General features: G+C 42.3%; 1 long non-coding RNA gene across 1 annotated transcript in view; it reads right to left on the reverse strand.

The window, feature by feature from the left end:
• Nucleotides 1–449: 449 nt before the first annotated feature.
• The window catches only part of LOC309855068, a 226,200-nt gene continuing 213,594 nt past the window's right edge, over nucleotides 450–13,055 (reverse strand). The window contains exon 4 of the long non-coding RNA XR_014306597.1: nucleotides 450–612. This is a non-coding gene — a long non-coding RNA (uncharacterized lncRNA). The remainder of the gene's footprint in view (nucleotides 613–13,055) is intronic.

Genomic DNA, 13,055 nt, shown 5'->3' on the forward strand with positions numbered 1-13,055 from the left:
CAAAGAAAAACTCCAAGAAAGGACAATTGTAGAGACACTCATCAGCATTTTTGAAAGAGTTATTACTCTGTCGGTGGATAGTGAGCAAAAACCAAGCAGACAAAACCTGTAAATTACCTGAGACACAAAAGTATGAGTGTTTATCCCATCAAACACAGGCATTGCCAAAAGAGCAAAATATCTCCTTGATGGACTCAAACTCAGACCTGCTAGTTTCCACATTTGTCCTTTCTCACACTTAGAGGAGATGCCACGTTTGCTTGTTGTGGTGGGGTCTTATAGCAGAAATTGCTTCCCTTTTGAAATCTGACCTTCATGGAGTTAAACCCTATCTCCTCGACATTTGGGACAAGTAAACAAGTCTCACCTAGCCTCAGTTTCCTAATCTGTGAAATGTCCACAGTGTGACAGAACTCAAGGCTCAGTTTCTGTCCATATTGCAACCCTACCTTTCTCTGTGCAAGCTTCATTCTTAGGATGCAGGTGAGCTCCCAGCTTCTCCAGGTTCAAATCCAGCTGAAACAAGGAAGCCTCCTGCAAAGTCCTAGGGAACGTGAGGCTGAAGTCTGAGAGTCCTGTTCGACCCAGATCCACGGGTCAATATCTCCAAAGCTGCATGGATAGAAAGACAGAGGTGAGAAATTCCCAACCAAAACAGGGGGCTGTGGCCTGAAATGTAAAAATGTCTGCCATGTTTGCCCAATGGGAACTCCATGGTAACCTTCTCAATGCCCGATGTTTCTTAACTTGGTTGTAGATTAGAATCACCTGAGGAAAGTGTCAAAAAACAAAACACTCTCTGGGCTCTAACCCAGAAAGGTTAAATCAAAACACCCTGAATAAGAACTAGACATTGGTGTTCTTTAAGCACCCCAGCCAATTCTAATATTTTGCTGGGGTTAAGAACCCTGTCTGTGTAGATATGTACAGAGATAAATCTTCATACAAACCACTCATCCATATGGGATGTTTGGGCATAAAACTTTGTTTTGAAAGCTATTCTATAGAGTCAAAATCAGAACTCTCATCTAAGAAGTTCAAAAGACTACAAAGTTAAGAGACTAGAATCTTGTCACGATTTTCCAAGTAATTAAAGATCTTCAGGGTTTTGAACAATCTGAACAAGTTGCAGCCTCTGCTCAAAATATGCATCAGCTAAAGTGCATTCTGATGTTGTCCAGTTTTTTTTTTTCTTGTACATCTCTAATGACTGTGAACTCGTGACTTCATGGGGGAACAAAGTCCAATCTTGGAATTTCTTCCATAGCTCTGACTTCCCGAGACCTACATATTGTTTAGAATTCTGATCCAGAAGTTCTATAAAATCACTCTAATCTCTGTCTCTGTCTCCTGGCTTTCTCTGTCTTCTCTCCCCAGAGCAATCACCACTTCAACTTTTCCCCCAATCTCATTTCCTCATCTGTTCCTCATGTAGCAAAACGCTGCAACTTTTACTGGGACCACACTTGTCTGGATGCACTCCAGGTAATCTGTAAACCTGAAATTGTACTCTCGGTTACCAGACACAAAGCCCACAGCTAATTAGAGAGCTGGTGGTTGATCTAGACTCATTTTTAACTACTTCATTATTATGCCGCTTATAGTTCAAAAAAAAAAAAAAAAGCTGGGGGGAGGATGCGGGAGCAGTTAATAAAACTGAGGAAACTAGAAAACAAATCAGAGAAATAAACCCAAGCAAACATGTTATGACAACAAATGCAAATTTTTTAAGCTCCCTAATGAAAAGTCAGAGACTCTGAGATTGGGTCAAAACTTTGAATCCAGCCTTATTCTGTTTACATTGGCCAGACCTAAAATAAAATCACTTATTTGGGTTAAATGCAAAAGAATAAGCAAAGAGGTGCCTGTCTACTGCAAACAAAAGTTAAGCCAGGGACTGCAAAACGAATGTCAGGCACTGTAGGATTCAAGTAAAATATCTTAAAATAGAACAGATTATTTTACTCTGATAAATACGCAATGCACAAGGCACACCAAGAGTCATAAATGTTTACTTACTGAAATCGTTAAATACCTAGAGCTAAATTACTAGCAATGCAAAGGGCAGATGATATAAACACTTTGGTGCCGGGAGATTTTAACACTCAGAGTTCTCGACAGATTAAGTGGACCAAAATAAATAAGGATGTAAGGGATCTCAATAATATGATATTGATTGAACAGACTTTTAAATATTATGCCAAGAAGATGATGAAACTTCTTTCAAGAGATCAATTAATACAATTTCCTAAATTTATATAATATTTAGTCACACGTACTCAAAACAAAAAGTGGTAATTTAGGTCACGTTCTCTGAGCATATATAAAAAACACAGCAGAGTATACAAAATATAGAAAAAAAACACAGTTTTCTGGGCATATATAATGAAAAACACTCTTTAAAAAAATCTAAATAAAGGAACAAAAACTAGAAAGGTCCAAGCCTTTACAAATTAAAAATCTCCTTCCTAAATAACATGTTGGTTAAAGAGAAAATTAAAACACTGGTTATAGATTATTTAGAAATAACTTATCTGAGAAAACAGAATACAAAAATGTGATGGTCCAAGAGTTTAGCCTGAAATTTTATTAAGCAAGAAATGATGAAAAGAAATGAACAAAGGAAAGCACATTAACTTTTTTTTCAAAGGCAGCAAGTGAAAACGGAGAGAAGTGTAAGAAAGACATGAAGGGGAGATTTTTAAAAACTCAATAATTTAAGAAAACAAATAACCTGTATGGTGACTACATAAACCTGAATGCTATTTTGTCCACAGAAATATTAAAAAAAAAAAAAGATGAGATGGGACGCCTGGGTGGCTCAGTGGGTTAAGCAGCTGCCTTCGGCTCAGGTCATGATCCAAGCAGCCTGGGATCGAGTCCCACATCGGGCTCCTTGCTCGGCGGGGAGCCTGCTTCTCCCTCTGCCTCTGCCTGCCTCTCTGTCTGCCTGTGCTCACTCGCTCTCTCTCCCTCTATCTCTGACAAAAAAAAAAAAAAATCTTAAAAAAAAATATATATATGAGGGGTGCCTGGGTGGCTCAGTGGGTTAAAGCCTCTGCCTTCGGCTCAGGTCATGATCCCAGGGTCCTGGGATCGAGCCCCATGTCGGGTTCTCTGCTCTGCAGGGAGCCTGCTTCCTCCCCCTGCTCTCTCTCTGCCTGCCTCTCTGCCTATTTGTGATTTCTCTCTCTCTGTCAAATAAATAAAAAATTAAAAAAAAAAAAGATGAGAAAACAGAATAATAGCAAATACTGTTAGTTTTGTGCCTGACAGTGGTTTCATTAACAAAGATACAAGGAGGGTACTGTTATTATCTTCATTTTACAAATGAAGAAATTGAGGAGAACTGATGAACCGAAGAGCATGCAGCAGAGGAGGGATCAAAATCCTGCCGCCCTGGGGCGCCTGGGTGGCTCAGTGAGTTAAGCCGCTGCCTTCGGCTCAGGTCATGATCTCAGGGTCCTGGGATGGGGCCCGCATCGGGCTCTCTGCTCAGCAGGGAGCCTGCTTCCTCCTCTCTCTCTGCCTGCCTCTCTGCCTACTTGTGATCTCTCTCTGTCAAATAAATAAAAAAAATCTAAAAAAAAAAAAAAAAAATCCTGCCGCCCTACCCACGACTCACTCCTGACCCGTGCTTTGTTGGCCTCACAACACAAGGGAGAATTAATAGATTTAAAAAACTACAAATCAATAAATTAGAAGATAATGCAATGTAAAATAAATACATAATTGTATACCAAATAAATTTGAAATTTTTAGTGATATTGACAAGTCTTCCGGGAAAATATAAACGATAAAAAAAAGGCTCAGAAATGCAAGTATAACTTTGATAGAAATTGGAGTAAGTCATATAAAAATCACCTCTGTGGAAGATACTTGGCCCAAGTTATTTTAAGTGTTAAGTATTTCAACATTTTAATAATAAGTAAGTCCCATGTTAGGTTAGGAAGAAATAAGAAGAGAAAATGTGTCCTAATTTCTTTAGTGGTGCTGGCATAAGGGCTGGCATGAGTCTGCTCAGACCCAATAACTGCAGCCGAAGAAAGAGGACGCTCCAGTCCGATCTTCCTTATTGATATAGATATAAACACGCTAAATAAAATACCAGCAAGGGCAACTCAGCTGAGCTTCGGAAGGATAATTTACCATGACCCAGTAGGTTTTACTCCAGGAAACCAAGGATGATTTACTATTAGGAGTTATTTAATATTCAAAACTCTATTAACGTAATTCATCACACCCAGTGGGTCAAAGAGGAAAGACCATAATCAAATACCTCAAGGTTTTTGACAAAATTGTGTATTCATCTCTGACTGACTCATCTTGGAATAAAGAACTACTTTGCTAATCTTGTAAAGAACGGCTCTCACATCTCAACAGCTGATGCTTTACCCACCTACGAGACCCAGAAACACTCCCACTGAAGTCCTGGCAAAACAGAGGTCCCGGGGCCCCTTGGAGGCTCAGTCGGTTAAGCATCTGCCTTTGGCTCAGGTCATGATCTTAGGGTCCCTCGATGGAGCATCACTTCCCCTGCAGTGGGCTCCCTGCTTCTCTATCTCCCTCTGCTTATGTTCTTTCTCTCTTAAATAAATTAAATATTTTTAAAAAATAAAAAAATAATACATTTAATTAATTTATTTATTTACTGGATAGAGGGCACAAGCAAGGGGAGCAGCAGACAGAGGGAGAAGCGGGCTCCCCGCTGAGCAGGGAGCCCCACACAGGGTGGGGGGGCTCGATCCCAGAACCCCAGGACCACAACCCAAGCTGAAGGCTGCCCCTTAAATGACTGAGCCACCCAGGTGCCCCCAAATAATAAGTTTTAAAAAACAAAAACAAAAACCAAAGGTCCCTGCTTTTCAATGCTTTAGATATTTAAAAAGACAAGTGAAAAACCCAAAATATTAGGTTATGTATCAAAATGACAATGAACCATCACATCTTATCTGTTAGATGGCTATTACCGAAGAGACAAAAGACAAGTGTTGGCCAGGATGTGAAGAAACCCTAAGCTGGTGCACACTGCTGGGAATGTAAATTGGTGCAACCACCGTGGAAAACAGAGGTTTCTCAAAAAAATTACAGGCAGAATTACCTATGATCCAGCAATCCAACTTCTGAGTGTTTATCCAAAAGAACCGAAATCAGGATCTCAAAGAGATCTACGCACTGTCATGTCATTACAGCAGAATTCACAAAAGCCAAGATATGGAAACAATCTAAATGTCCAAGAGCTAACAAACAGATGAAGAAAATTATATATATATATATATATATATATATATATATATATATATATATATAAAACAGAATATTATTCAGCCTTAAAAAAAAAGGAAAAAAGGAAATCCTGTCACATGCAACAACATGCATGAACATTGAGGTCATGGTAAGCAAAATAAGCCAGGCACAGAAGGCCAAACACTGCACGGTTCCACTCATATGAGGCATCTGAAAGAGTCCCACTCATAAAGAGGGAGAGCAGAATGGGGACTGCCAGGGGCTGTGGGGAGGAGGGAACAGCAAGCTGCTATTCAACTCCTAGAGCTTCAGTTTCACGAGGTGAATGTGTTCTGGAGATCTGCAGGACCACAGGGTGCCTACAGATAACAGCATGGTATTGGACACTTAGAAATTTGTTAAGAAGGTAGCTCTCAGGTTATGCATTCTTTCCACAACAAAAATATAATTCCCTATTTAATAAAATAGAAATTCCTGAATGCTTTGACTTTTTGTATAAGGGTACAGAATCAAATATAAATGTTTAAAAAGGTTAAAATTTTTTTAAAAGGTTGGCTTAATGCCAGATTGCACACATGCACGTGCACGCGCGCGCACACCCACACACACACACACTGGGGTTAGACTTGGGTCTGGATCCCAGCTGCATTGTTTACTAGCAACTGTGGTAAATACTTGGCTAGTATGACCGTTGGTTTCCTGTGTCTGAGAGCAGTGAACCCGCCCCATAAAGGACAGTGAGGATTCCACAAGCAGTCACAGACAGAGCCCTTAGCATGGGGCCTGACACATGGCAAAGGTTGAAATCACCACTGCTATCAGGCCTAGTCACAAGTGATAAGACCGTAGCTCTAGAAAACACAGTCAAATCAACTGGAAAATAATCAGAAGTCCAAAAAGTTCAATAAGATGGCCAGAAGCAATGTAAAGACCTACAAATAGTAGTGAAAATCAGGTAGAAAACAGAAATCCCCCAAAGGGTCTTCTGTTGGGAAGACCCTTTGGCGGGATTTGGCGCAGAATCCCTTCTTGGGCCATCTCTGTCCCATCCCTGCCTGGTGATAGCTTGGAATTATCATTTAGATTTGAAACATTCCTCAGCCTCTTGTGGAAGCTTTGCCTGATCTCCAGGTCAAATCCCCTACCATCTACTCTTTCCTAAGAGCATCTCCTTTGCAGCTTACCAAAGCAGAAATTCCGTATTTATTTGTGGCATATTTGGATAAATGCCCATTCTCCCCCCAAGACTTGGGTTGTCAGACTATGCAGTTTCTAAAAATTATGTTCACATAATTGGATTTAAATTCTACATGCTATTTATATCATTTTAAAATGCATCCTGGAAGTCAGTATCTAAGCATCCAATCCTAGTTTTCGAAAGCACACATTGACATCCACATCCAGAGAAGAAAACAAAGATATAGCATCATATTAACAGCAACACCAGATGCCTTATTTTTAACTTTTCTTTCTCTTTAATACTCAAGAATACTTTTAATCATTTAGTACAAAGTCATACTTTCTCTCCTTTAAATGATACACAGGGACTTACCAAATACCACAATTCCCCCACAACTTAAAAGAGAGATACATACATACATACATACATATATACATATGTATATATATATAGTTTTTTTTTAAACCATCTGGTGACAGGTCAGGTGTTCAGGTGGCCAGTCACTGATGTGGACCACATATAAACACATGCCTGAAAATGTCTCTCTTTCAGAAGATTATCTTCCTGGACAATAAAGTATCATTCCTACAGGAGAGAAGAAAGAATCGCATATATAAAGAAAGCATCAGCAATGATGATAAAAGCTGGAGAAATATTTTAATCTGTCAAGTATAAGAACCAGCCTGAATTTCAGCCCACAGAGACTCACACACGTAGCACGCCCTCAGCGACACACGCGCACACACACACACATGCACGCCCCAAGCCCAGTATGCCATCAGGTACACACTGAACATCTACTATGTGGCTCAGCCCTGTGCTGGCTGCTCCGAGGGCTTCCTTCCTGTTCTCAATGAAGTCACTGGTGACTGAGAACCACACATGGAGGAAAGAGAACCAACAGCATAAAATGGGAAGGGAATACCGACAAACAAGGGGGTAGACTGTAGCTTTGCATGTTTGCAGAACTAGACCTTCGCACCTGTCACTGGCTGCCAGCGGGACTCCCGGCAGTGGTGTGAATCAACAACCTTGCTGTTTCCACGGCACTGGCATAAATAGAGGAATGGATGGAGGAACTCCTGTGCTAAGAAAATGCAAACACCTTGGTCAGGTTCCACTCTCTCGCCACCTACCCACCTGGCATGCTGCCCCCTAGTCTGACTGCAGAGCTTGTGCCCGAGCCAAGGGCTCCTTGAAACGTACTTCTCCTTCCATCTTTGGTGTTTGGTTCTGCTTCCCTCCCCAGGAGGAAGTCTTTCCTGGCCTTTCCCGCCGGAGGCAAGTGCCCGCCTCTGTTCTTCCAATCTCCTGTGGTCTTTCGCTTTTTGCTCTTGCTGTCCTACACTGCACTTTCTCCTCACCTTCTCTGATTCACCCACTAGGTCCAACTCTTGTCATGTTTTATGCATCTTAATATGCCCGGGTCCTAGCTCTCTGACTCTGGGCGTACTCCGGGCTGAGGATATGACACTTCCACTGAATGAAGGAAGGCAGGAAGGAGTAAATGAAATCCAGCTTAGGACATCTTTATGACCTGAGCTGCCTTTGTTCAAACTGTTCTATGCACCTGAGATGTCCTTTACTCAACCAATTTCTACACATTTAAATTCTAATCTTCCTTAAAGGTCTTAGGACAAACGCCACGGACGCCATAAAGACTCCCTGGCTTCCAGCTAGCAATGACTTCTTCCAGTGCCTACAATCCTTTATCAGGACTTCCTGATAAAGGAACCTGTGGATATATTTTATTTTGTTTATTTTGAGAGAGTGAGTGCATGCACTTGCACATGGGTGAGTTGGGAGGGGGAGAGTGACAGAGAGAATCTTAAGCAGGTTCCATGTCCAGCACAGAGCCCAACACAGGGCTTGATCTCATGACCCTGCGATCACAACCTGAGCTGAAATCAAGAGCTGGACACTTAACTGACTGAGCCAGCCAAGCGTCCCAGTGTGGGCACATTTTACACACCTTCCCCATTAACGGATGCACCCTGTGATGATAGAACCCATGCGTCTCCTCCACGCTTGGCTCCCTCTTAGCTACCACCGCACTGTAGATAACAAACAGAGAGTGGGCAAATGGATAAGTGCAGGATTAGTGGCCTGGAGATGTTAGTCTGGTGTTCATTCCCCCATGGCTGGACTTGGCAAATTGAAGCAGAGCAGAAGGGGTAGTGGTGAAGACAAGTTCTTGGATCTTACTCAGAACTCAGATATTCCCATCACTGCCATCTTTTATGAGTCGTGTTTTCACTCAGCCTATCAGGAAATGGATGTGATTTCCTGTAAGTATCTGAATGAACTTAAGGTGTCAGAAGAAACATGAGACTGTCATCTGGGGGAACGTCACGGATGAAATTCTTTCTGGAATCCCATCCTTCCAGGAGAGTGAGGCAATGACATTTGCACTCTGCCTCATCGAAACACACCTCTGAAGACAGAGGCGTGGACGGTCTCAGATGAGGGGTTCGGTTGTTCTTGCTGTCTAACTTGGGGCCTCCCAGACACACTGTTTCTCTCCTGTCTGGGCTGGATCTTGGCAGCTCCTGCAGCAATAAGGGGAGTTATTCTGGGGAGGCGGTTGATACGTGGCTACTCCTCCCACAGATCAGCAAGAGCTGCTTGAAATGTTAAATGTCTCCCAGATGGAGATACTTAGCATTTGTAGGAGGAATAATTTGGAGGAGAAAAAAATGCATTTGTCTTTTTGGCATCCTGTGGATTCCGTTCGAGAAGAAAGAGAACACTGCGATTCCTGCCATCCACATGTCACTATTTTCTTGGAATTTTGCAAGTTCCAGTGACTGTGCTACTTCTTCCTCCCATCAAGTTTTGGATGTGCCTGAGCTCAAGGGAAAAGTGTATAGAACTGAGCCTCAGAGGTCAGACAGTTCCAAATTTCCCCAAAACCATCCAAGTTCAGCCTCTTGTCCATCAGTGGCAAATGCTTCCATATGTGTGTACCAGATGGTTTTTTTTCTTTTGGTAAGATCTCTTAAGTACAGGGAAGGTTGCAAAGTATAGGGCAGACTGGTCTAGAACACTAGGACTTAGGACACATGAGTTCTGGCCTTGCTTCTGCCACTAACTTTCTTTGTGATCATGGGCAAATGACCTTATCTCACAAAGCCTTGCTTTCTTTTCCCACCTATGAGACAAAGGGGTTTGGTTAAATAATCTTTAAATCCCCCTCTAACTGAAGAACAATGCTGTCATTCTGCTATGGCAGTGACATTGAGTGATATCATTGTAAGGAAACGTGAACTTGTCCTTCAACTAGGAAGCAAAGGCTTTGCTGAACTGCCCATAGTGCCCACTACTCATGGAAGAGAAAGAGTGCACCACTCACAAAAAGGCTGAATCAGTGACCCTTTTCTACTTTTCTCCTTTTCCAAACACCATAAGATACCCATGGCTCACCAGTAAGGCTCACCAGTAAGTCAAGTCTTTGAGTTAAGACCTGCCTTTGGCACCAGACTGAATTAAAGCAGAGAGAAAGCTGAGCAATAGCACAGAAAACTTGTAACTGGGTTGCAAATGTGCTCCCATGACATTGAGGTATGTAAAGAAAAGTGTACCTTACTTATCTTCTATGACTAGTCTCACATTCTTTAGGAATTCCCACCTTCCTTTGGTAGATCAGTAGGTAAATGGAAGTAGGGGGCTAAATTTAGTCCAAAACACAGTAAGCTTGGCCCTATTCAATAATGTAAACAACTATTGGGCACCTGGGTGGCTCAGTGGGTTAAGCCGCTGCCTTCAGCTCAGGTCATGATCTCGGGGTCCTGGGATCGAGTCCCACATAGGACTCTCTGCTCAGCAGGGAGCCTGCTTCCCTCTCTCTCTGCCTGCCTCTCTATCTACTTGTGATCTCTCTCTCTCTGTCAAATAAATAAATAAAAAATCTTTAAAAAAATAATGTAAACAATTATTATAGGAAACTCAAACTAACTAACTTCCTTTTTTTTTTTAAAGGATAATGTGATCTTCCCAATTTCCTTCCTCTCGTCCCGATCATTCCTGAGAGATTCTGGGCACTAGGGAGAGGGAAGAAGATGACCCTGGGTGCCTCTGTATTTCTGCTCCCCTGCACTGTGCCCGGTTGGTCACTGGTCACCAATCACCGATCAGGACCTGACAGAGAAGTCTGGGGCTGCTGAATTCGGGAAACTGTCTTCTCATTTCTTCAGAACCCAGATTCTGACTCGACCATACTGGGCTGGATATACTTGATTTCAGCGTGGTCCCAAGCTCCAGGAACCCTACACAGTGGCCCCTGGTAGCACGGTCATTTCCTCACCCTGGAAGCTTCCTAGATAAGAAACTCTTATCTACCCTCTTCCTCTTTCATCTTGATGTACAGGGAAATTTCTTGGTTCATTATACGACATGGGACTCCAGTAGCACTTGGGAATGGCATTTGAGTCTCTATGTGTCTGTCTCTCCCCCTCTTCCTCGCAATCTTGTTATGGACCTATCTATCACCTTGATATCGAAGTCTCCATTTTAATATAGGGGCAGCTTGGAAGGAGTCAAGTCCGCAAATCCCAACCTATCTCCACGCCTGATCCTGAAAGAGAAGGGAAGGATCCATGTGTCTCCCAATAGCCTCTCTTAGTAAGCTGAACCCATTCTGAGCCAGAAGAAAAAGGAGGGATTTCTACCCTTCCTGTCTTATGAGAATTTCACTTAAATTTTATCCTATTCTTTTCTGAGGTTAAAAAAGGGTTTTTTTCTCATTTTCCCTGGGGCTTTATTGGTACAATAGCATTCTGGGAACACAATTCTTGTGGTAGAAGATGAAAACAAGTAATTCATATTTTTAAATATTATTCCCATTCCCAAATTAGTTCTCCAATTGCTGAAAGAGACTTGCTTGACTTAGGGGTGACTCACTTCCCGTCTGCGAGCCTTTGAACTATAAAATGAGGTGGTCGGAACGTACATCCACCAAAACATCTTCCAGTTCTTATGTCCTGGTCTCACTGCAGCCACGAGGAGCTGTGGGAGGCTCACAACAATCTGGAAAGCCAGCCATTCCTCTCCTCAACCATGTTAGGGCACTATTTAGTTTCTTTGGCATCTCAGCTATGAAAAAGTTAGCTTCACAACCTTTTGCCTAGGCTAAACTCCACTGTGACTTGTATGCTTTAACAACTGAGTGTTCTAGTTATTTTAGGAAAAACAGAGAAGAGGAGAGGGACAAGATGGTAGTCAACAAGAACAATTAAGCTCCCTTCTCAATGGCTGAAACCTGAGGCTGGTGAAAACGGACAGGATCAAAAACATATCAACACAGAGGTCCTGGTACACTCACCTTAATGCAGAATTAAGTCAGGCAGGGCAGAGAAACTTCATGATCAATTTTAAGATTTGGAAAGCTGAGAGATTGGATACTGTCTCACACACACACACACACACACACACACACACACATAAGATCCATTCAGAAAAAAGGTTCAGTGGCATCAACTCAGGGAGTGGTGACTGTTCTCCAGATTGCGACTGTGTCAGTCATTCTAACATGTGTTAGATTCTGCATGCTTTACGCACGTACATTGTCTAGGATTGCTTTTTTAATGACAGCAAAAAGACTGTGGTCTGCGTGAATGTCACGTTTCAGCTATTCTAAGTCAGGATGGGAAGGTGGACCCTACCACTCAGAAAAATGAAAAAAAAAAAAAAATCTCTTGGGAGAATGTAGTGTTGAGTTACAACATTCCATTCCTTTGGCCTATCACGAAATATTATTAAGGCCACTGTGTGCCAAGGTAACCTGCCAGGTGATGAGCGATTCTATGTCACAAGAAAGGCACAGTCCCTCCCCTTGCAAACATGATCAGGTAAGGAAGCTGGTAAAATAAGCCAACGATTCGATTTAAACACAGTTAGTGCTAACAGTTAGAGGGGGCTTCCACAGAAGCCGAGAGCTAACCACCTAAGCTATCTCGTGGTTGTTGGGTAGGTGAGCAGTCAGAGGAGGCCTCTGAGAGGACATGGCCTTTGAAAAAAGAACTTCCAGTGTTCCAAATTGGCCTGGCTAAGGGTGATTTCCATGAAAAGAGATAATGGAAGCCTCCAATCCTCAGATTCCCCGATATCAGTCCCAACTGTACTTGAGTTCTCCGATCTTTCTCCCTCTTAATTTGTCTGTATTTATAAACATAGAGCTGCATCCCAGAGCAGCCCTGCATGGCTGACTTTAATGGCAGCACAGAAAATAAGCAGTTGGCATTTCTCGGGGCAGCCCAAACTACAGAAACTCCTGCTAAATGCTTGAAACAATGTAATGCTTATAGAGATTTGGATTTCTGGCATGGAACCCATTTTATTTATTTATTTATTTTAAAGGGAAAGAGATTTTTTTAAAAAAAGAAAGAAAGAAAAGGAAGAAACAGCAAACAAACTCTAAAAGAATGCCTTCAAACTCCCCAGTTCCCAGGGCAGTCAGACATCAATAATGTATTTTAAGGCCGTGGGTTTCTCATTCCTTGCTGTCTTCCGGGGCAGTCCTCGGGGGCCACCATATTGAGTTGCAGCAATAACCGTCTTGGCCACATCGTGCCTGGAATCATGCAGGGAGTAGCCCACGGCCCCCAGTCTCATTGCCTTAATGAGGGACTCG

Source organism: Mustela nivalis (assembly GCF_964662115.1).
Source record: "Mustela nivalis genome assembly, chromosome: 19".
NCBI lineage: Eukaryota > Metazoa > Chordata > Mammalia > Carnivora > Mustelidae > Mustela > Mustela nivalis.